The 25,507-nt window shown below is 47.0% G+C and overlaps 1 protein-coding gene across 2 annotated transcripts in view; it reads left to right on the top strand.

The window, feature by feature from the left end:
* Positions 1 to 11,335: 11,335 nt before the first annotated feature.
* ST3GAL1 (ST3 beta-galactoside alpha-2,3-sialyltransferase 1) overlaps positions 11,336 to 25,507 on the top strand; it is a 73,085-nt gene continuing 58,913 nt past the window's right edge. For both annotated transcript variants that reach the window (XM_080939150.1, XM_080939149.1), the window contains exon 1: positions 11,336 to 11,461. The gene's annotated coding sequence lies outside the window, so the exon portion shown is untranslated. The remainder of the gene's footprint in view (positions 11,462 to 25,507) is intronic.

Here is a 25,507-nt window from a genome sequence, read left to right as displayed (position 1 = left end):
CAAGGAGGAGGCACAAGTGGGTATCTGAGGGAAGGGACTAGAGCAGAACATAGAGTCTGGAGACTTCCTGAGGAATAGTCCCTTATACTCCACAGATGAAAGAGGTATAAGGGGTAACAATAGGTAATTCCATGCATAGCTACAGGGATATGAATATATTCTTCTCCTCCTCCTCTTCCTTCTCCTCTTTTTCCTTCTTCCCTTCTCCATTTCTTCCTCTTTATGCTCTACTTTATGTCTTCCTGAGAGTCCTATGTACACCTACCTCTTATGATTCCAGCCTGAAGTCCTATTGCTTATATGATCCTGTGGCCCAGAAAACATGATCAATCAGAGCCACAAGAGTGCACTAAACCAGCATTCAGCTGATTATCTCAGCCAGTAGTTTTGAATGTGGCCTGGAGGTCCTGAACCCTGTCCAGATGAATAGGGCAGGATAGCAGAAAGTGAGGTAAAAATTAGCATATGAGAAAAGCCAATGGGGGAAAGGAAGACTGAGAATTCTTCGTTCTTAGGGTTGAACTTTGCCACAGCTCAGCACACTCAAGTGAGTAATCCCAGTGCCCTCTGTGAGGAATGCTGAAGTCCTAGCCCTTTGTACAGCCACTGCCTTTGAGCCACTGACATTTCCCCAGGGAATATTACATACTTCCTTCTTAGCAAAAAATCTCTCCTCCTCTTCTTCCTTCTCCTTTCCCTCCTCCTCCTTCTTCTCTTTTACTCCCTCTGGGTGTGTGCATGGAGGCCAGAGGTCAACCTTGGGTATCACGCCCCAGGTATGTACACCTTATCTTATTTTTAGGATAAGATCTAATGCTTGCTGATAAGCTACCCTGTTGACTTCCTACAATAATTGCAGGAAGGTGCAGTTGCTTTCCTGATTTCACAAATGAGAAAACAAAGACTCAGAGAAGTAACAAACCCAAGGTCACAGGGCTAGGAAGTATGGGTACTTGAATTAAATACACAATGGTTGACTATTGAATTAGGGTTATAGGCTGTTTTAGGGTTTCTATTCCTGCACAAAACATCATGACCAGGAAGCAAGTTGGGGAGGAAAGGGTTTATTCAGCTTACACTTCCACATTGCTGTTCATCACCAAAGGAAGTCAGAACTGGAACTTAAGCAGGTCAGGAAACAGGAGCTGATGCAGAGGCCATGGAGAGATGTTACTCATTGGCTTGCTTTCTTATAGAACCCAGGTCTACAGGCCCAGGGTCGGCACCACCCACATTGGGCTGGGCCCTCCCGCCTTGAACTCCAGTTGTGAAAATGCCTTACAGCTGGATCTCTTGGAGGCATTTCCTCAACTGAGGCTCCTTTCTCTGCGATAACTCCAGCTGTGTCAAGTTGACACAAACCCAGCCAGAACACAGGCTATTGTGCCAATGACAGGAAGTCCTGGAATCTAGAGAGAAGGTGGTAAAATGTCCTTACTAGGGCTGCCAGAAGAAAGGTGGAGTCTCCTGGTTACAAGTTCCTCAGACAATTTTTAACAGGGAGCAGCACTTCTTGAAACGGAGTCAACACAACACTTCGAATAAAATTCAATATGAAACAGAAAAGGAAATAACTCTTTTTACAAAGGAAAAAAGAAAAACGATCCATGAGCCTTGTTTCGTATATGAATAAATGTTACTGTGTCAGTATACATTTAAAACGTACACTTTTGACTGGAGGGAAGATGGATAGGTTAGTGACGTGGTTACAAGCACTCAGACCTGAGCCCGATTCCCAGAACTCACATATAAGGTCAAGTGTTATGTGCACAGGCGCAATTCCAGTCCAGGGAGGAGGAGACAAGACTCTCGCTGCTCACCCAGTCTTGCCTAAATGTCAAGCTCCAAACAAGAGTAACCTTGCCTAAAACAAGCAGGACATTACCTGAGGAAGGACACCCAACCTCTGATCTCTACATGCACTCTCTCTCTCTCTCTCTCTCTCTCTCTCTCTCTCTCTGTGTGTGTGTGTGTGTGTGTGTGTGTGTGCATCATCTATAGAAATAAAACTTCTGTTGTTATAATGCATTTGCGTAACCTTTTTTTATTTATATTGTATGAGTGTTTTTGCTTGTATTTATGCCAGCTTCTTGCTAAGAACTCAGAGGCCAGAAAAGGATATCAGAAATGGTCGAGCCACTGTGTGTCTGCTGGGAGCTGGACCCTACTCCCTTGCAAGAGCAGCAGGCATTCTTCTTTCCCAAGTCATTCCCCTTCCCAGTCCCTGAATCTGCCAAATCCAGCTTTCTTTGAATTCAACTCGACAATCCATGTCAACATAGATGAAATCTTACTCATTCTCCTTAAGATGTCTCATGTTAGTGCTCACCTTAAACAGAGTCCAGAGAACAGATTCCTCAGACGTCCTCCCCCAGTGTTTAAACTGACAGGTCATGCCAGCAGATGGAAAGCCAGCAGTGCAAGAATAAAGAGACTTACAACTGGAGGGCCACTGGCTTCTCTGAGTTAACTAAATGGCAAGGTTGGTAAGATCTTATTTAAATTTCTTCAATGAAAGACTATGTCCAAATTAAGGAACAACTCAGTCCCATTTGAAATAGTCATCAAAAGACTTGTCTGCCTTGAGCTCATTAAAAATATCTTTAAGTACACCTCACTCCCAAAGAGGCTAGTTCTCCTCCACAACCACCCCTGCCATTTCCAAATCTCTGTATGATTCCAAACTTTCCCATGTGGACAAGGGCTTAGAGCTGGCATAAACAAATTGAGCTTAATACACAGGCTAGTTCCATCCTGAACTTAAGATCTAACAGCCAGACAGCTCTGACTGTAGTGCAAAGGCAGGTTCCTTCCTCTACACAGGTGGATACAGACTATTTTCTAGTTACTATGGCAACAAGAAACTACAAGTCCACATTTTATAGATGGGTCTGGTTTTCATACTCTTAGCCTTGATCTAAGTTTGGTGATTTAGCCTCTTGTACTTTGCAGCACAGACTGCTAATGGCCCCCAGATGCCCACTGCCTTTAGCACCTGAATACTTGGAATAAAAATGTTTTTTCAGTACCCTACAATGATACAGAATTGAAACTAAACCAAGCAGGGATATATTAGTTAAAGTATTTAGGAGACCCTATAGGTACTGCCTTTGATGGTAAAGAAGGTGATCTTTTCTCCTAGTGTCCAAAAAAAAAAAAAAAAAATCTGATGCCTAAAGCTAAAATAGTTGGTCCTATGAGATATACTCAGGAATGGCTGGAATTTTATTATTAACATCTGTGGATCAAGGTAGTTGAAGCCCGGGCCCTGCAAACTGTAAAATGCTGTACCAGCATTGTTCTCAGAACTAAAAACGAGAGACATTCACTTCTACATAGTTGTGGTTGGGATAGAATATCCCCCATAGACTTATGTGTTTGAATACTTGGTCCCTAGCTCGTGGTGCTGTTTCGGAAGGCCGTGGAAACGTTCGAAGATGTGCGTTACTGGAGGACTGTGCCTGTGGTTTATAACCCAGCCCTGCTTTTAGCCCCAACCTTCCTGCTTCCTGATCCATTAAGATGTGAGCAAGCAGCCCAGAGTTCTGCTGTCATGGCCCTGATGCTGTGCTTCACTGTGATAGACTGTGCCCTCCGACTGGGAGCCAAAAGAAAGCCTTCTTCCTTTAAGGTACTTCTCAGGTGTGTGGTCCCAACATTTAAAAGAAAAGTGTGCTCATTTAACGTGTCAGGATAATGGACCTTCCTGCCGGTCCAAGGCTAACTCCATCATTACTCATGTTAGGTCAGCAAACTGAGTCTTAATACCTTGCCTATTTATAAAACAGTTCCACCTAACAAGACACAGAGGTGTCACCCCTAGTGTATTTGGGGTATGATTCAACTACCAAAAGCAAAAGGGAAAGCTTGGTGGACCTGTCTTAAGACTAGTCAACCTGTTGCACTGAGGTACAGAAGCAAAGCAGAGCAGAACAGCCGGGACTGTGTGAGGACTTATCGATTTTCCCAGGAACAGCCACAGACACTACCCAAGCCTTTTTAAGCAGGGGAACCCTTTCTTACAGATCTGATGTTGAGCCTTGGTTTTTTTCTAGAGAAAAAAATGTTAGCTTTCTTGTTGGCAGAAAACAAACAACTTTAAAAAACGCACAGAAACAAAAAAAGAGAAAGGAAAAAACAGCAGTGTTGAAGCCACTCCCATAGACAGATCACACACACACACACACACACACACACACACACACACACACACAATTGGAAATTCTCCAAAGAGAAGCAGCCAGCTTGACAGAGACCTCGAATGTCTTGGAAATTCACTGTGTACTGTTTCTTTCTCATTTATAAAGCATTTATAGATAGATGTATTGGCACACATAATAGACATCAGAAAGATACCTAAATTAATAATGGCCATCATTACCCAAGACTTTGTGAGTATGTGGCATTCAGCTAGTCAATTCCGTATGGCACCTTTCTCCTTAAAACAGCTGAAATGCCAGTTGGAGATGCTGAAGCCAAAGACTCCAGTGTAAGGAACTAAGTAGGTGCTTCCTTCAGGCTTAAAGTTACTGTCTGTTCACACTGATGACAGGAGGAATGGGCTCACCCTTCTCCTGAGCCTGACACTCAGCTCCTCGTGTTCAGGTGTTGGTTGTGATTGTTATTAGACTCATGACACAGAGCATTCTCTTTCGCTGAGGAGTCTCACTGTTTCTTTCCAAGAATGAAGGCATTGACCTTGTGTTTTGGCGAAGACTTCAAAAGCCAGTCATTTTGTCTTGGCTGTTTTGATTTCAGTCAGGGAAAATATCATAGAACAAAAGGTTTCTCTGGCAAGGGCTGTTAGGTAAGCCAGCGTTTCAACCCTGTGAACCTATCCAAACAGTAGCACAAAGCACACACGCACATACCCTAAACCGTTACATTACCATCGTCTTCTTTGTCTCAGCCCACCTCTTCATGTGTTCGTGCCTCTCCTCCAGATCCCTTTATGATGTCTACTGCTATTGGACGAGGCCACCTTACAGCATCTGACTCTGAGGGCAGCTGCAGTGTCTGGTGTGTTTCTCCAGTGCAGCTCACGCCCTTTTATGGACCACGCATTTTACGGGGCTGCGTGCTGTCATGGATCGAGTCCTCTCAATTTCCTGCACAGCAGCCCTCAGTTTCATGGAACATGGTTTGGAATTGTACCTATTCCGGTCCGTCTACTCAGTAACAATTGAACTTACAAGCAGGTAGCAACAGAGGTTATACCAGAGTCTCAAAAGGGAGGCAGGATTCTGGAAGTTGAAGAGTTAAGTACACAGAGAACATGGCATCCTGCTTCAGGTGTATACCAGATGAGAAGAACTTTAGAGGCAGGAACCTTCCAGGATATCAACGGTCCATACATCAAGCTTAGTGTTCGGTTTTCCAGAAGGGATGAAGAGTCCTGTAGTGACGGATGCATATGGGTGTGGAAGACACTTGTTTTAAATGTCAATTTAGGGTATCTCCCATGCTACCATTAACATCGTAAAACTGATGTGAAGCCCTTCATATTTTTGGTCTCGGGGCTGCTGCCTAATAGACATGAAGAAGTGGCTAAGGGTCAGGCTTCTTGGAAACAACAACAACAAAAAAAAAAAAACAAAAAACAAAAAACAAAAAAAGACTATGGGCATCAGCTGCTGCTTTGGTGAGTGGGGCCACACTCTAGAGATGCTCCTGAAGAGGGCTCAGCAGGGGAGATCAGTGTCTTGGACACAATGGGCTGAATGTTCTCTCCCAAATGCATGACCCACAGAAACCTTAGAGTCTCGCCTCATCTGAAAATAGATTTTTTTTTCAAGTTCACTGAAGTAAGTTAAAGATGATGTCATACTGAATTTAGGGTGAGTCCTAAATTCAAAAACTAGTAGGCTTACACACACACACACACACACACACACAAGTAATAGTTAAGATATATCAAGGATAGTCATTAGTGAAAGAGGGGTGGGGTCACTTCTGACTCATTCCTCTAAAAAGCCCTGTTCTGCCTATGCCTTAGATCAATCCTGAGCTTCTGGAATTCCTCCTTTCGGCCACATTAGCACATAAAAGCTCCCTCAGCCGGGAGGGCTTTAGGGTAAGGATGCTTCTATCCCATGGTCCCTGTATTTCCTAGAGCAGTTGGAAAAAGCTTCGGATGCTGTGAAGAAGCCAGACCACGCATGGGCCCTCTAGACTTCCGTGCTGTCTGACACGGACGTGTTCAGCTGCCCAGCAAACTGTTGCCCTCAGGAACCTGACATGCAACTTAACCAAGACACCTGCTAACCTAGAATGTGAAAGTTAAAGGACAACTGAGGAGCACACTAGGGTCACACCAAGTAAGACTTTGGAAATTTGTCACATGGAGATCTATTAGGCTTTAAGGGTTTGGGTTTTGGGAGTGACCTGAGAGAAGGTGGGGATGTCGTTCTGGAAAACGAACCTGGCTACAGTTACTACATGTGTGGCTGCAAGTCACAGCTATGACCTGCAGTGGTCTAAGCTAAATACGCTTATTGATTCATGCCATCAGCCAGTCTGGAGATGGCTTTTGGTAGTGTGACAAGGCCTGGATCTACAGATGTAGTGCAGAGCTGCCACACAATCCCTGACACTGGTGACTTAACAAGAGAACAGATTTATTTAGCTTCAAGGTCAGGGGCCACCACTGGTTAGGCTGTCTGCTGAGGGCACCTGACAGCAACACTTTGTGTTGGAATCCCAGGGAGGAGCAGGCATAGGTCTAAACAGGGCAGAGAGAATAGACAGGCTCCCTCCCAGTCTCTTCGGAGACAGCATGCTCCAAAGACCTAAAGGCCCTGCCTCTTAAAGGACCAGAGCACTTCTTACAATTTCCATGCTGTGATCGAACCTTCGGTTACAGTTCTAGTGGGATTAAATGAATACTATTCAGAAAGTTGCTGGTCTTCCATCTGACTTCTTTCATAAGCACAGGATACAGAACGGAGAAAATGAATTAGAATTTTCCTGTTCAGGCTAGTGACATGGCTCAGCTGGTAAAGGCACTTGCCCCCAAGCCTTGTGACTGGTCTGATTCCAGAGACTGACATGGTAAAGAGAATCAATTTCTTCAGGTTGTCCCCTCATCCCTACATGAGTGTCCCTCTTAAATAAACAAACAAACAAAGTAAACTTGTTGGTTTTATACAAGTGGATAAGGGCTTTCTGGTTCTACTTTGAAGTTTACCTTTCTCACTTTTTTTCTGAAGTACTGTAAGCTGAACCCTGACCTCGAACAGCCTAGTCAAGTGTGCTAGCATGGAGTCAAATATCCAGCCTAGAATTTATTCTTAAGAAGCCCAGTGCATTTATCTCCCTATTCTGGTGTCTCTACCTAGTATTAAAGCTCACCTCAGGACAGATTAGGGCAGTCACAAATGACTGACACCCATGAGCACACCTGGATGGACACTGGGTCTGAAACTGAGGTTGACCAGACAGGTCTGGCCGGCTCAAAAGCCCTTATGGCATCTCAGGACTGGAGGGGGTTAACAGGCTATAGTCTCTACATTCTAACAAGTGCCAATTTTAGAGGGCTCTTTCTCGTCAAGGTCTATCCAGTGATGGACACTCAATGCTTGGCAGCCTACACAGTTTGGACTGGTGATTCCATTAACCCCTGGACTGGCTTATCAATTGGATTCCTCTCCTAAACAAATTCAAAGATTGAAGGGATCAACAGAGAATGGGACTAAAAAGCTCTCTATTTTTGCAGTGGTATTAGAGGCTGGGGCAAAAACTCACCCAAAATATTATGAGGGTATTCCCAGAAAAGGAAATGTCACACACACTTGCGCACGCGCACACACATACACACTGTTACATGACTGTTTTTAATGTGTTGTGTAACTTCATATTGAAAACATTCCCACAAGAGGTAAGTAAGGTGGAAGCTCATTAAACTCATAAGAAATGTATAGGACTTGTGGGACTCCTCCCTGAGATTATACAAGCAGTTAGCAATTGCCTGGGAGAGAGGAGTCTTTGGTGTAGTAACTGTCTGCACATTATATTGGAATCTCTAGTGATGTTACCTTCCTAACACCCAGGCTCCGATTAAGGAGCCCCATCAATGGTCTCTAAGCTAAACTTGAATGGATTAATTACTTCAGACTGTCCATGACCTCTCTATTAGGTGTGAATAGGTTTCTGTGCATCTCCTTAGAAACTTTAATGCAACACACACAGATACACACACACACACACACACACACACACAGATACACACACACAGATACACACACACACACAGATACACACACACACAGACACATACACACGGCCGGGGGTGGGGGGAGAATGACAGCAACAAGCAGTCGCTTCTTCCAGCCTCCCAAGTCACATTACTTTGGACATTCCTACATGAACCACTTAACCTAAGGAGACTTCAGAAATTCCTCATAGCCCGGAGACCTAAGAAAGCACCACCCAAAACCCAAACCTCCAACAAGCCACATCACCCTCCTCTTTTCTGCACAACTGCCCAGTGGGATTGGACCACTACTACTTTTCCACTCTGGTGTGCCAACAAAGGGGGACTGGAAAAGAGAAAATCCATTTCCTTGTCCATTTCCGTGCTCTGAACTCATGAGGAGGTGGCAGCGTGCACTAAATTCACACGGGGCTCCCCGGGGCACCCGCTGTGCAGACCCTTCCAGTAATGACTACTTGCAGCTGTTTCCCAGCAGGGCATGTTGGGAGACATGATCAGGATGACAAAAAAGAAACGTATACACCCTCCCCTGGCATTCAGTTTGTTTCCCTTGCTTCTTGAGATGGTCCAGGGTGTGTCAAAAGTGCTGCTTGCATGGAATGCCGCAACTTAAATAAATAAATAAATATAAATAAGAGGAAGCAGAGAAGGAAGGGAGGGATATGGAGGCCTGTCCTGTTACCTAGAGAGGAATGTGCTGACAGGCAGGAAGTAGGTGGATTTTAAAAAGTTCCACCTACATTTTCTTACTAGAAGTAGTTGCATTTTATGTAGCTAAGGTGATGGTTTATATACAGTCACCAGAGTTCACCACAGTCATTTTTGGAGTCATCCAGGAACCCACTAAGACTTGTGTGGACTCTCAGCTACACAGTGTAAGCAGCTAGATGACCTGGGGCTACTCCTTTGCCTAATCTAACCCTCCCCCAACAGAATCCATGAGAATAGCAGCCTTCTCTTCATGTAGTATTTTTCCATCTCCCGATGTGAGTCCCTATGCACTCTGCTTTCTAGCAAGAACACTGCAATTAATTCACTCAGCACTCCCTTACTCCCTTCTGGACTACAGGGAGAGGACTCCAGTCAGCAGGAGTCAAGGCACAGTGTCCCTCAGCCACAGTAAGGCTCATCAAATCAAGAGGCACAGGGCCAGCAGATACAGGCTTGCAAACCACAGGGCTCTCCTCTTAACCCTGATGGCGACCACTTCAATTGTATTCTATTGAAAGTCACCACCGTGTGTGTGTGTGTGTGTGTGTGTGTGTGTGTGTGTGTGTGTGTGTGTGTGTGTAAGATATTGTGCTATGGAAGAGAGTAGCTGTCAGGATGGGATCTCTGCCTTCCTCTCCCATACACACAAAAGGATGTCAGGAGCTGCAGTTTGAACAGCTTCTCAGAAACAACAAAACTCAGAGATAATTCCAGAGCCTCACTCCATTTCTAGCATGGAAACCCAAACCAACCTAGAACAGCAGAGAAAATTACTCAGCACACATCATAAAACACTGTGGAGACCCCTCCTCTCAAACTCCTGGGAAGGGACAGCCCTGTGGAAGATTAGGTCCCAATGAGTCTTAACTGGAGGGGTCCTAGCCTCCCCTCCACAAGTGGAACTTGTAGGTCTATTTTTTCCTTCCTTCCTCTAGTAGTTTGTTGTTTCTTTGTCCTCCCCTTCCTCCCTTTTAATAATTTCTCTTCCACTTCCCTGGGACTTACACAATGTCTCAATTTTATCTAGGCAGTCCAGGAGCACAGTTGAAAACCACTCCTTCCTCCTTACGAAAACTGGATTGAACTGAGCTCTTAGACGCCAAAGGCAGTTTCAGGAGCCCGTATCCATTTGCTCTGTACAACAACCCAAGCAAACAAACACTAGGACTAGGGCCCTTGACAAGGGAGTACATCGAAGTAGAGGGCTTCCTCCAATGCATCCAAGATCACAGTAATGGAGAAGCACTGCAAATTCACCCCAACATTCCAGCCTCATTCTGGTGAGCGAACAGCGATAGCTCTAGCCTCCTCCACTGCAAAGGCTTGTCCCCAGAAGCAGCCAGTACTGAAAACAGAAAGACTCCTGCTCACAGTCTTTCCTCTTAACATTCCCCGGAAAAGTTGTAGAAGAGATAGTTCCAGTGAGAGAATACCCACTTACAAATCAGATCTTATACATGCTTTTTTAAATCGACCGTGCATGATCTACGACCCACACGCGTTAAATTCCTTACCTACTAGCCTCACTTCGCTATTAAAACAGGGAGGGCCAGAGAAACCTCTACCCTAACCTAAACCAAATCTCCATCCCCAGGCTGCTTCCGGGACCTTTCTAACTCTGTTCCCACTATCAGCCCAGCTCAGGGCCGCGCAGCTGACAGTCCATCCGCAAAGAAAAAGCCCTAGGTGGAGCAGGCGGGAAGGGCGGGGACGTGGATGCTTACAGTGACCTGCCCTGCGGCTTTCAGTCCTGGCCGCGCCGTCCGAGGCTCCGGTCACCGCGATCCCTAACCCCGCCGTGTCCCTCCCCCAGCCTACCTAAATCCCACCGTGAGTCCCGCGCCCTTAGAGGAAGAGGTGGCTTTGCCTGATCTCCCCCTCTCTCCACCGCGCCCCTGAATGGGGCTCTTCTGGGCACCGCCAGCTACTTCCTCTGGGTGTACGCCCAACGCCTCGTCCCCGGGGTTGACCCCACGGGCTTCGAGCCTCTCGGGAGTTCTTTCCTAGCCTCGCCAGCTGTTCCGGCAGATCCCTCTCTTGGGGCAGCGATCTTGTCCCCGTGCCGCCTCCTCCGGCGTCTCTCAGGCCGGTCCAGCCTCTACCCAGCCCGCTGCGTTCCACGTGGCTCGGCTGAGCTAAATTGGGCTTGCAGGAAGCCCCGAGCTAGGGGAAAGCCGAGCTGAGGCCGGCGGGAGGGGGGCGCCCGGGCGCCAAGGGGCGGGCGCTGGGCGGAGGAAGGGGAGGGCCGAGCACCGAGGAGGCGGCCACGGGACTGGGCGCGCCGGAGTCACGGCTTGGTCCCAGCCGGCGGGCGAAAGCGGCCCCTCCCCGGACGCCCCGCCTCTCACTCCCGTTACACCCGGGGGAAGGTGTTCCAGAGGCCGCTCCCATCCTCACCCCGCCTCCCGCTTCTTCGGCGCTAACCTCTGCCGGCTGAGCCCACTATGCCAGACACTTTCGACACTTTGCAAAGACAAAGAGCCCTAGACCGGAGGGAGGAAAGAGGAGGAGACAGAGGAGGACCGTGAGCTGGCTGGGGTAAGTATCCTGGGCACATCTCCTTAGATACCCCTCTGAACCTCTTCAGTTGCCACAAACCGGACAACTCCGGCGTGTCTCTGGCTTTGGTGAGTGCGCACCCAGCTGGTCTCTGTCCTGGTGCCCCAGGGACGGCGCCCCCTCGCGAGTTGGGACTGGAGAAATTTCGCTTGTCTTCTGAGTGCCGACCCAGGAACAGAAGGGGTGGGGAAAGGTATTAGGAGGGTGTAACAGTAGAAGTGGGACTAAAGACCCTAGGCGCCAACGGGGGGACCCGAGGAGAGATCCCTGTCTCCTCCATGGCCACCAAAGTGTTCTCAGGGAGGAGAGTCCAGCTCTGGGGCTCCAGGCTCTTCGGCGCTCACTGGAGGAGCCTCCTGGAGCTCGGTGGAGAGTCTACCGCGGTTGAGTCTCCCGGAGCGGCTGCGGTGACATTGCACCCAGCACCGCAGTTGATCCCCGCCGGGGCCACGGGTAGGAGACTCCATCAGGCGCAGATTGCCCCCACTCTCTAGAGAAGCGGTGGTCTCGTGCTGGGACACTGGGGACACTTGGAGAGAGTTGGCTTTCAAGACCAGAGGTGGTGGGACAGTATCCGGATGGAGTCTCCCGATCGGCCGTGGCCAGGCGCAGACCCGAGAGGAAGCTCTTGGCCCCCGGGACACCTCTAATAAAGTCCAGCTTCAGATCTTGGGGAGAAGTTGGAGGTTAGGACAGCATAGAAGCGGTGTTTTGGAAAGTGGGTAGGTTAGGGTGGGCAAAGTGAGCTCGGAGGTGGCAACTCTAAACTTGGAATCTGCCCCAAACCCGTTAGGCGCCGCAGCTGCCAAGAAATAATGTGACAAAAGTTAGTAACTTGTCTACATGTCGATAGTGTGACCTGCGCAGGGCATCGTCTGCCGCTTTCATAAGTGCACGGGGTGGGAAATGGTGACACCGGATAAGGCGACTTGGTTGGAATACTGTTAGCTCGGAGTCGGACCTTTGCGCAAGCAACTTTCAGCTCTCGTTGTTTTTCTTCGCGTGGGTGTTTGAGTGTGACCTTGCGGGAATCAGAGCGACTGAACTGGAGATGGGGATTAAGTCTCCCGGTGCCCTAGTACAGGTAAGGTGTGGGACGCTTTGCCTTGCCTCACCGTGGAGTTTCAAAAAGGGTGCCCGGACCTCCATCCGCCTGCTGGAACCTGGAGTTTCTCCAACCTCTTGCACAAGGGTCCTGGCTGGCTTCTACCGCCAGCAGGAATTGGTGGCTTTCCATGAGAGGACATGTGCGCTCCCAAAAGTGTGCGAGTGGGTGGGAGGGGGGATGACCAAGGCATCTCAGTAGCTGAACGACTCCCCAGGAGATACCAATGACTCCAGGACAGAAACAAGCTCGCACAGTTGCTACATTCGGCATTAGCTGGACTTTCACTGTGTTTATGGTAACCCTGTCCTCTCCCAGCTTCCCACTGTGTTGGGTCCCCATGTCTCTACGGACTTATGGTGAGATGGAGCTCCCACGCCTCCCTGCTTCAGGTGAGAGGCGCTCCCCAATAGGAAAACTGCTAAAAGCTAGGGACGAATTCTGCCACCGCTTCTGGCAACATAGTTGGTGCTAATACTGTGCTCACTGAAAAGGCCTCGAGGATACAAGGCGCTGCTAGAAGGGGTCGGGACGCCCCTCGCCTCTTTCCATTATTACTACTGAATTAAAATTCACCCAGTGGCTTCCAGGAGAGCGCCGAGCACCCACCCTGCTAAACCAGTGTGCTGGGTTCTGAAAACTGCAGGTGGTGTCCCCAGGTTTTCTTTCCTGGATGATGGCCCAGAGCGCCCCCAGGTTTGAAAAAGAGGGATGCATTGCCCCCTGTTGGCTACTTTGGAAACAACGGTTAAGCTAAGCTGCTGAGGAAGGGTGACCAAAACCTCTGGGCTGGGCCCCTGCGCCTCTGCACTTCCTTTTCCTGTACCAAACACCAAAGCCTAGTCATTTTCTGAACTTTAATGATTGGCTGAAAAAGAAAAAAAAAACCAAAAAACTAAAATTCTCCATGTGAGTCTCCTGTGCGTGCCTAAAATTAGATGTAAGATGAAGAATTTCGCTTTGAACATGTGACTTAGCCTCTGAAAACCCACAGTTTTCATATCTGTAAAGCAAAGCCATTACTACGGACTCCAGAATGAGTCCTGAAGAATAGATATTACGTATAATTGTGTGTAGACATATACCGTGCAAACATGCTCACTCTATGCTTGTGTGTATACATGTACGTGAACAGGAACAGAATAAAGGAATGGATGGAGGACTTCTTCCCTGTCCTTTCTGACATTTCCTCTCCCTAACTTTTTTGTTCAGGTCACAGTGGCCGGCAAAAGCATGGCCTGGGCTGAGCAGGAGCCCCCCACACTGGCTTTGAGCAGATATGGGGCTAGAAAACAGGAAGTGTTGCTGGAAGTGACCACAGAGGTTTCTTCAGGAGTGTGAGCACCACTCTCTCTTTGGGCTCGGTAGCAAGCAAGCAGAAGCTGACCCTTTCTCTGCTGTTTGTAGATGGTTCAGTCCTCAGGCACAGGCTACTGTCACTCCTCCACACTCCTGAGGTTGGGGCCTCTGAACAGTTGGCTGTCACCAATGTTAGAGGTTCTTGATTCCCCCTGCCCCTTGGAGATGGGCTGAAAGAAGAGGATGTCACGGAGTTCTGGGTCCTCGGTATGACTTTGTGACAAATAAATCTCCCCCTCTTCTCCCACCAAGCAACCTGTCTTGTCAGAACTCTAACCTAGAAACGAGTATCAGGCAGACCTCCCCAGGAAAGAGACTCCAGATGTGTGCCTTTGATACCTACCCCTATCAATTTACCTGGCTGGAATTGCTGACTCAAAGGGTTTGTGTTTGGACAGAGCTTTACTTTGTGGAAGCTGAACTTTAGCTTTCATCCCAAGCCCTTCCCAGTCTTCAAAAAGCAAACAGAGAAGACAAAAAGTAAAGTCCACCAGTCAGCTTGTCCTCATACAATGGTCTCTTATCCAGATAGCTCCCAAGATTCCACTAAATACCCAAGACCCTGGCTAGTATGGAGTGCAATGACAAAGTCCAAATTTTATACTGAGCCCAGCAAAAACTAGCAACAAAGCAGAACAATTATAACAATAATTCAGCAACGAACGTTGCTTCAAAACTTATCAGCTTAAAAGTTCTAGAACTTTCTACATGTTTTTTTTTTTTTTAATTTCAGCTGATTGTAAGTTACTGAAAATGGGGAAGTGAAACAGCTGGCAAGGGGGACTTCTAGAGTACCTCCCAGTGACCACTTTGTGCACAGAGAGGTAGCCTGCTTAGCACAAATTCTAAAATCAGACTTTCAGGCTCTTTTGATCAGTTGTAGCCTGACCCACATGGAAACTGCATTCCTCATCACCGGCCTGAGAACCCGAGAGCATGTCTGTTCTAATTTGGTCAGAAAGCCAGACATGAGCTCCATCAGAGCCTGTCTTTGAGTCTAAGTGCCAAGGCTCAATTGCTTTGCAACGTGGCACCTAAGCTATTCTGGGTCCTGGGTCTCAGTTTCACTCTCTGCAAATTAAGAAGCTGTGGCTCTCTGCTGACAGGCACTTGGCCTACAGCAAAACCTCTTTGTGAAGACAGTCCCCACCTCCTTTAGGTTTGTTCAGATTGTTCCTCAGAACTAGTGAGCTTGGGGAAACTGAAGTGTTACCCCAGGCTCCTCCTCTCTCACTGACACAGTGACTTCCTGTCTTTCCCTGGGTCATGTGTTTGCCCAGCAGTTCTAAATACTGGGTTTGAGAGATGAGGTCTGCCTCCTGACCGTGCATTTATAGTAGTGTCTAAGGGTCTTCTGTGTGCAGATGTAAAGAGACCAGCGTGACCTCCTTGTCCACACACTAAAAGTGACCTTAGACATTATTCTGTTTAATTCTTTAGCTTTAATGCAAAACTATGAGCCCCAAGGAAGAAGACAAGAGCGATGTGTTAGTGCTTTCTGCTCTTCATCTTCAAAGTCACTCTTTTTTATCCACTCACATCTTGATGTTCTTGTTGGAGACCCAACATCACACATCATTGGAAAGTCTGGAATTCACTGCTTCTTTGGTTACTTCAGTGGTGAGGATTGGATTGCATTGATTCCATCTGAGCTAATGTTTATGGGAACTTCTCAGGATTCTGGAGGTGCTGGAGTGGAAAAACACGTAGTCCTTGAACTCCATCTATCCCAGAGTTCTCAGTATTCTGGGGAGGAGCAGGGGATAATGAAGAGCCATGCCATGTATGATATTTATCAGAACCAATGCCTCTTGTGCTGAAAGATGGTGAGAACCCCCATCTTTGAAAGGTCCAAAGAAGGAAACTTGGGGGTTCCAAGCTTCAGGGATGTAGGGTTTCTGCTGTCAGTCTGCAGTAGAACAGGTGTGTTTTCCTGGGTGGTGCCATGCAGATATCAAACGTGTTGCACATCCTGTGTATGCAAAAGAAACGGAGAGACTGAGATGCCAGGCTGCTGTCAGCTTCTCTACAAAGAGGCGAGGCAGCTAGAGATAGGAACTACATACTATGGCCTCCTATTCCAGCAGTGTGTCCTTTTCCCGGGCCAGTTCACACACTAGGATATTCAGAGCATGCAGGGCCCTGGCTGCAAACTTCTGACAGTATGACTCCGGACCTCAGCACCGTTGTGTGAAGCCAGGAGGCTACAATGGATTCGCTTGGAAGACACAGCTGTAATGCTTTATTTTGAATATTTGTCTTGCACCTGTACAGACAGCACTCATTCATATTTGAGCAGTAGATTTAGGATGGTGGAGTTAAGGAAACGGTAGGCCGGGGTGAGGAAAAGGTACTGGCTTTCAGTGGGACACAGCCACAGGCCATCTGTGTGAACAGCTTAGGCCTTGGACCTCTGTGCTGAGGATGCATGGGTCTCTTCACTGATTGTAGAAATATGAGAAAATGAAAGGGCAGGTTCACTCAAGGAAGCTTCAGAGCCTCCAAGTTCCAGGTGAATTAAGTCTATTTAGCAGAGAAATTGATTGTTTCGGGGCATGAGTTTCTTCTAAATGGTGGAATGGAGTCCAAAATTTCTAGAAAACTCAGAGGAAAAGTCTGTCAATAGGCAGCTGACTTTAAGGTAAAAATGGCGCATTAACTTCTTTGAAGACTCCCTGTGCTGCCCTGGGGGAGCCTGCATTCTTGCTCTTTTGAGTTGTATTAAACCATTAAAATCCCCTTCTTCCCTATGGAAGAACGAGAATGAAAAATTATCAAGTGGTCCTAACAGAGACTGAGAAGTGAACCCAAAGTACTGTTACTGGGAACAGTAGCCTGAGACCAAAACACTCTGTAACCTGGCTGGGGGAAGAACCTCAATCAAGTTTAAGGTGCCCAGAATGGACTGAGCCCGTGATCCTGTGATCACTGTGGTCCTGCTGAGGCTCTCCCATTCTCCCCTTCAGCCCTCCGTGCCCTAAGTAGGAGGCAGCCACGTAAAAGGCTCACCCTGTTTATGTCTCCACCCAGGAGACAGGTTTATGTAAGCATGCCTTATTTGCCTCCCCGAGAAGTATTTTAGTGGCACCTCCTTTTTACTAAGTGTTTAGTGTATGCCCGAAAGTGTGTGTCTGAAATATTCTGACATTTTGAGTTTAGACAGGAAATTCAAGTTGAATAAAGGTTGAATAAAGGACTTACCCCTCCTATACAGGTTGGGGTAGCGCTTGGAGAAATCAGCAGGAAATGATGCAGTACCTTCTTTACCTCTGGAGAAGAGCCACAGGAAGAGGCTGGGATCCAGGATGGCATGGCAGCACAAATGTAAAGAGGCCCTGGGGAGAGACCACGGGGACCAGGAAAAGAAGGACCAACTCAAGCATTTTGCCCTGATCCAGACTGCTGTGCACAACCTCAAGCCTCTGGAAATATAGCCACCCAGCATCCTGGGATGCGGCTGGGGCTTAGGACAGGGAAGCAGGAGGGAATCCTCAGTGAAGCATCCTGGGGAGGAAATTGGGAGGATTCAAGCGTAGAGGACTTGCTGAGTAGACTGGTGAGGTCCAACCCACACTTGTTACCCTCTCTGATCCTGCCACTGCCTGAGGCAGCGGTATGTCTGTCCAAAGATTACCCTCCTGTCAACGAGAAGGCAGAGTGTGGACCCCATAGTGGGGGCTACAGAGTTCTTACAACTACTGGCTTAACCAAACCACTGTATCCGATTGCCCCTAAGTGCACCAAAGATAAGATGGTAGGAAGGTCCTTCATTAGTTTTCTGTTGACATACCAAAATGTCTGAAGTCAATTGTAGAGAAAGGGGGTTTATTTCCTTTTCCATATTCGGAGTTGAGAATTCAAGCAGCATAGCATAGGCCCCAGTAATGTCCCCTGGCTCAGATTCCACGGAATGGCGTGAAGGATGGTGCACCTGCGGGAGAGATTCCTTTGGTGACTCAACAGTCAAAATGCAGGCCGTGGTGAGGATGGGACTGTTTGATGTCCTCCCACTAGGTCCCATCCCTTAAAGATTCCACCTTCCCTTAACATTGTTTACTGGGGACCAAGCTTTCAACATTGGGATCCTTACCGGACCCACAGAAGCTGCATCCAATCCCCGCAGACCTTCCGCTTATCTCGGCTCACATCTCAAGGGCAAGGATTGAAGAGTGCTTGGATTTCCGGGCACCTCAACTAGATGCTTAATTCAGTGACCAGACCTGCTCCCTGACTCCGTTTTCTCTTTTCTCACACATATATACTGTGTATAATTGCCGAAAAAAACAAGTCCATTAGTTAATAAATTCACCATAAATCTTGGGTTATAAGAATTGCCCAGGAGCTGGAGAGATGGCTCAGAGATTGAAGCATGGACTGCTCTTCCAGAGGTCCTGAGTTCAATTTCCAGCAATCACGTGACGGCTCACAGCCATCTTTAATGAGACTTGGCACTCTCTTCTGGTGTGCAGGCGTATATGCAGACACAACGCTGTGTACATAATGCATAAGTAAATAAATAAATAGATATTTAGAAAAACTTGCTCAGCAGATGCTGGACATTTTGTGTATGTGTGCTTGCGCATGAGTCTGGTACATACGTCTGAGTGGATGTGTGCCCATGTGAGCACATACAGTGATGTTTATTTATAGTGGTACCTTCAGAAGTGAGAGCAGTACACGGAATAGTTTCTCTATTGGTTCTTTACCTTCTTACCTTGAGTCCGGGTGACTCACTGAGCCAGAAGCTAAGTGTTTGGTCAAGGCTGTCTGGCCAGCAAACTCTTGGGGTCCAGCTATTTCTGAACCCCAATGCTAAGGTTAGAGGCTTGTGCAGTCATGGTTGGCTTTTTGCATGGGTACCGGGGGCTCAAACTCAGGTTCTTCTCTCTGCAAAGCAAGTGGTTTGCCCACTAAGACCTCTCCCTAGCTTTCTAAACTTTGTTTTTTTTTTATTCCCAAGATGGTTAATTTTTGGACATACTAGTGTGGGGGGCAGGCTGTGCCCCACTGTGGCCTTTCAAAAGCCCATTTAAACATCACATGAATAAGACTGGAAATATTTGTATGTTAAAAGTGTCTTCTGATTAGTCTGGGGTTATTTAGAACTTTCTTTTCCGATTCTTTTTATATGTGTTTCATTTTGTTTTGTTTTCTCCTCTAAACTACTGAAGTTATTCAACCATGTAAGTATAAAAGTACTTTTAAAATTTTATGTGATATATGTATATATATGAATTTATGCATATGAGTGCAGATGCATACAGAGGCCGCTCTCCTGTCTATAACTTGAGAGTTTTATATACACACACACACACACACACACACACACACACACACACACATATATATATATATATATATATATATATATATATATATATATATATATATAAAAAGGGGGTTTAAAAAAATCAAAATCAATTTGACCTAATGGCACATTGCCTTTAATCTCAGTAGCTGGGAGGCAGAGGCAGGTAGATCTCTGAGCTTAAGGCCAGCCCAGGCTATATAGTAAGGTCCTTTTTCATAAATACGTGAATCAGTCATCAGAAAAATTTAATACAACATTAGTTCCAAGCAACTTGGTGGAATTAAGAAATGACTTTAGGAATGGACAACTAGCATTCACAGAGAAAGTACTTAGTCTGAATTTTTTTAGATACAGTAAAGAAGGAAAATCCCTTATAGACTGTACTGTGATAGATTTGTCTTCATTAAAAAAAAAAACAAGAGAAAGACACTTAAACGTACAAGAAACGAATGGAGGCAAGCAGCTATCTCTGCATATTTATATCGTGAGAGCTCTTGAGAAAAATCTATCTATTTAAAAGCAAAACAAACAAACAGAAAACAACCAAAGCAAACCTATGACTTAGCTAAGAAGATGCTAAGATTCCAAAATATTGTTTAATATTCAACAGACCCAGAACAACTTCACATGAAAGACGGCAATTCATCTAATTGGCTATTTACTTTTTCAAAAATAAAAGGGTCAGTAAGAAGAAAATAAAAGTACAACTCTTTCTAAAGCCTCAGAAGCGTGATGGGAGCTTCAGATAAATCTCCTGATTTCATTGGTCATGTGATGATGAACTCGGACCTTCACTCTGCTTTGGTGAACTGTGGCTATAAGGTGACCTGAAAGAGCCTCCGGGGTCCGAGAACTGAGATATCTTGGGAACAGGCAGCCTTGGCTCCCATGGATTGCGTATCTGTAGCTGGGTCACCTTCTGAGTGTCAGACTAGAGATGAAACTTCTACCTACTCTGCAGTTCCAGGGTCTGAGACATCAGCATATAAAGGCACTTTTGTGAAGGTCTGGACTTTTGGTTCTCTGTCCTTTCCACCACTGGGAGGGTCCTGGAACTCTAACTCAGGCAGCCAGACTTGGTGTCAAGTGCCTTTGCCTCCTGAACCATCTGACTTGCCTTAGATCTTCAAGTTAGGGAGACAGGATGACTGTGTTACTACCTGACCACAGAGAGCTAGGATCATTGTTCAACCCAGCCTAGCCTGCAAGCAAGCTCCCTGGGAGGAGAATCTGACCCCTCTAACATTGTATCTTCATCCCCGAAGCCGCCTGGGAGGTTTCTATATGTAAGTTCTAATCCCATTTCAATAAGAGAGTCGTCAAGGTTATGACACTGATGTAGGTGAGTCCCATAGCTAAAAGTGACAGCTGGAATTTACTGGTGCTTTCAGAGCCCATGTCCCTGACACATGCAGTGTACTTAGGCTTTTTTTTTCCCACTTTGCATTGTGGAAACTGCATGGGAAAGCAGAACTGCATCTGACATGGCATCAGCACCCAACCTAGCCCTGAGATTTAGCCCATCTGAACCATGCTTATTAATGGCTGTGGACTCAGTGCTTTAACTACCTAGTCAGTAGGAGGTACTGAGTCTCAGTACTTCCTTACTCCCAAGTCTAAGACCTGCAGCCTCACCCTCTTGGGGCACCTTTAGTGTGCCCCAAGAGTCACTTTCAACTCAGGCTTCATGAGTTGTCTTGGTTGGTTCTGAACTTGTGATTTTGCCATCTTCACAAAAATTTCCATCCTGTGTCTCTGATGGGATTTTTTTTTCCTCTAGTGCTGGCATGCACTGAATCTGGAGAGCCTATGATGCCTAGGGACCCAGTGATGCTCAATGCAGTGGTGAGTCTTCCAGGATGAAACAGAACTTAGCAAGATTAAGCACCTGGTTGGCAAACCAGTCTGAGAATTTTTCCTGGCTCCCTAGATGGGCTCCTTGGGAGGCCAACCTGCTTCAAGTGAACTGAGGAATGAAAGCCTATGACTTTGAAAACCCGCCTGTTAATAACATCTTCACAAAAGACAGGAAGGTGCCTTGTTCCTTTAGTGGAAGATCTGCTAATCCCACCACCTGGCAGAGGGTCAGAGGGATAAAGGCTGTTGCTTGGGAAACATATTAGCTGCCAGAGCCAAGAACTGCTCTGTGGGGTGCAGAGCTGGAAATTTCAAAGGCAAATCTTCAATGTAAAAATGTGGTCTTTGGGCCAAAAGGGAAATTAAAAATGAGGCGAGAAGATAAGATGAGCTGTTAGCTGTCCTTGCCCACCCAGCTCATAGGAACTCGGGATTAAGAAAAAAAATACATTCCAGGAGCCAGCAGCCAGTGTAAGTACTCACCAAGCAAGCCGGAAGACCATCCCAGAACCCCTGGGAAGGCGAGACACAACCTCATTGTGTGCGTGCGCGCGCACACACACACACACACACACACAGAGAGAGAGAGAGGGGGAAAGAGACTAAATGATAAAGAATGGAAACCTACCTTCTGCAGTGACCGCACTGCTCCAACAAGAAGCCTGTTATGTTTGCCTGCCTCTACCTGCAACCTGGAACAGGACGGAGGAGGCAGTTGTGAGCCCAGCAGTGCATTCAGGATTTTACAATTGAAACCGATCCCTATGCCCTGCCAACCCCACAAAGTGGAGGAGGCCCTGAAGTGAGTGAGTTTGGAATATGAACAACCAGCATGACTGGAAAGCATCCCTGGAGTGCAGTCAGTCAGGGAGGCTTCCTTTTTAACCCTGGGCTATGGAATCTGTACCTATTGCTTGGCGTGGGTGAGGATACCATGAGACAATCCAGTGATAGGACATTAGGGAGTTTGCACGCTGAGATAGTTATGAAATCTTAGTGGATGCCCTTGGTCAACCTTCTTCTCCCCAGTTCTTCAATTATTCATCTGCTGAGTCACGCATCAGCTCATCCGTTAAGGCACTAGCTGTGTGACCTGGGGTGAGTTGTTTAGCTGTTCTGTGCTTCCGTGGCCTCATCTATAAAACAGGTCTTCATAGTACCTATCTTCCGGGAGGTGCTATGTAAATGCCAAGGAAGTCACTGCTCTGGAAGTGTTTGGAAAGGGTTGCTGACATGATGCTCTGAATGACACCCTCATTCAGCATCACAGGGCCTGTTGGAACCCTCTTGCGTGGCCACTTTGGTGCCATTTCCCTGGCTTGACTCGGAATATCCTGATTGGGCTTGTAAATTGCATGTAGGGACCTCTCTGACCATAAAGAATCATAAAAATGGTTTATTATGCATCTTTTGACTTGGGGAGGGACTCTGGAGCTCTCGAACCATCTGAATTGAATCCAGGAGCTTTGTCTGGGTTTCGGACACCAGAAAGTGTTTGCTCGGCGTCAGAGGCAGCTGAAAAATGCAAAATGGTCCCTGGGCCTGTACTTTATTTGGCTCAGGCTAGGCCCTGCACTGAACTTGCTTTGTCCCTTTAGGAGTAGTCTCGGTGTCCCTGTCTTGCTATCTTTACACATCAGTGTGGGCCGAGGAGCAGGACTCATGTGGCTGCCGGGCTGCAATGTCACTGACCACGTCAGAAGACACTTGCACACCTGGAGCAAGTCTGTGTTGGCCTTTGGGTATTTCAGCCAGCTTCTCTCTGCCCCTTATCCATCCAAGCACCTACCAGGAAGTGCACTGTTTGGCCATTCGGGTTCATTTCTTTTTCTGGGTAGGGTTGAGGACACCAGTGTTATTCGTGTTTTGACAGTGGGAGGATGAGGCATAGAAACCAGTCAAAACTCAACAGGCAATGAGGGTTATTACATTGGTTCTCTACTAACTTGTTATGTCTCCTTCTTACATACTTGTTCTGAAAGAGAGGGGAGGCATGGGGGTACTGCAGTTCCTCCATCCTTTGCTGTATTGTGTCCCCTGTTCATCTCCCTGTGCCTCTTTACCTCTCTGCACCTCATTCCTTCAATCAGATAAAGAGCCTAACAGTCATCTTCCTCCACAGCATGGACACTGAGCTACCACTGAGAACCAAAAGTCAAGTGATTGTTGGAGGCACTCCAGCTGACCTGTTAGAGGTGGAGGCTGGGTTCGATGTTCTCATGCCCATAGGTGAGGTTTCTCTTCTCTCCATCCCCATTTTCCCTTTCCCTCATTCTGTCTTCCCCCAATTATGATCATGTTTACAAGTCTCCTCCACTAAAGAAGAGGTTAGCTAGAAAATATTGCTCATTACACACACACACACACACATACACACACACAGGCACACACACACAGGCACACACATACAGGCACACACACATACACACACAGGCACACACACACATACACACACAGGTACACATACACACATACACACACAGGCACACGCACACATACACACACAGGCACATACACACATACACACACACATACACACACAGGTACACACATACACACACAGGCACACACACATACACACACAGGTACACACATACACACACAGGCACACACACACATACACACACAGGTACACAAATACACATACACACACAGGTACACACACACACATACACACACAGGCACACAGGCACACACACACACAGGCACACACATACACACACACAGGCACACACATACACACACACAGGCACACACAGGTACACATACACACAGGCACACACATACACACACACACACACACACACACACACACACACACACAGCATCTGAGTCCTTAGCAGACGATGAGAACGTGCACTGACCTGCATCTGATGCCCAGAGAAGAACCACTCAGGCTGCAGCCACCTCTTCTGACAAACAATCTAGTGCACGTCGAGAATGCCCAGGAATGTCCTACCTGAAGTCAAGGACTTTCTCTGTCTTCATCCGTATCCCCAAAGGAGGAGGAGACCCAGGTACCATGGGACTAGACCATCTGCCTGCAGTCCAGGAACAACAGGGAAAGGCATGTATCCATCCTTCCTTGTGACCATTGTCATCCAGCAGTTCCACCTTGCAGACATAAAAGTTAGGCTTAAGAGCTAGGGACCAACTGAGGATAATCAAAACAAAATGTACAGATTCAAGCACTAAGGCTGGGATCCTACCCTGTTGCTAAAGGAAGGGAATAAGTGGGCTATTTTAATGTTCTCTTAGGCGGGCTGCCTGGCCAAGTAGACTCTACCTTCTGCCCTGGCATGCCAAAGCCAGTATCAGCAGAGTAATTAGGTGGGGATGTACCTTACTCAAGGTAGAGGTCATGGGTTGGAGAATGAGACAAGTTCACTTCACAGCCATGTTCCTATAGAATTGTCTCTGCAATTGAAATTGGGGTGAGGCTCGGATCAGAACATGAACGTTGGAGTACCTATCTCAGGGAGCCCTGGCTATGAATTTCACCTCCATCCATTTCTGCATGGCCTTGAGTAAAGAGGGAACTACTTCAGATCCCCAGTGTTCACGCTTGTGAAATAGGGCTGGACAAGATGTTGTATAAAGAAAGTGGAGAGAACTTTATTATGCACATGAAGTTCTTAGTGTAGCGTCAGGATCCCTGGCCAGACTCAACCATAGCTACTGTTGTTAGTGATATCATGTCCTCCTCAAAGTAGCCAGAACCCAGCGTTTGACTTTCAGATGAAAAAATACACATCACCATGAGTGTCCAGTGTGTGAATCTTCTTTCAGACAGGGGGGGGCGTCGAGTGAGCAATAGCATTTCCTGTTTGTGCCCAGCCTTTTGCGACAGTGTCGTTTTTATACACAGAAGCAGGCCATCCTCCAGTTCTCTGTGACTATACCCTCAGCATCAGCCTGTGGCAACTACACCGACTTTTCTAGGGCCTCTGCACTAGCCCTCCTTAGCTTCTCTCTGTTCTCATTTCTCATTCCATTATCCCTTTTGCAGTTAGCTATGGACAGACACTCTTCATGTTGATCCCATTATCTGAATGACATGTTTAGGACAGGATTTTAGTTAGGAAACCACCCACTTGCACATTCATAGTCCCAGAGGGCAGAGAGGAATCAGCTCCTTGTATCTGAGTCTGTCCCTTCTCTCGTAGTGCCTCTGCAAGGCAGCACCCAAGAGTCTACTGATAGCTTTACTGGGGCAAAGCACACGGTGTGTCACAGCCCAACCAAGCCTTATAAATGTCCGCATGAAGTAAGCGGTGCTGCGTCTGATCCTTACAAGTGAGTTTAGCTATGTGTTAATTTCTATTTCAGACCCTAGGATATGCTAGTCATATCACCAAGTTGCTTAATCCCAATCCTCCATAAACATTTGCCT

This window comes from Micromys minutus (assembly GCF_963924665.1).
Source record: "Micromys minutus genome assembly, chromosome: 27".
NCBI classification, from domain to species: domain Eukaryota; kingdom Metazoa; phylum Chordata; class Mammalia; order Rodentia; family Muridae; genus Micromys; species Micromys minutus.
The sequence above is the reverse complement of the archived record's forward strand: the minus strand, read 5'-3'. Positions and strand labels throughout refer to the sequence as shown.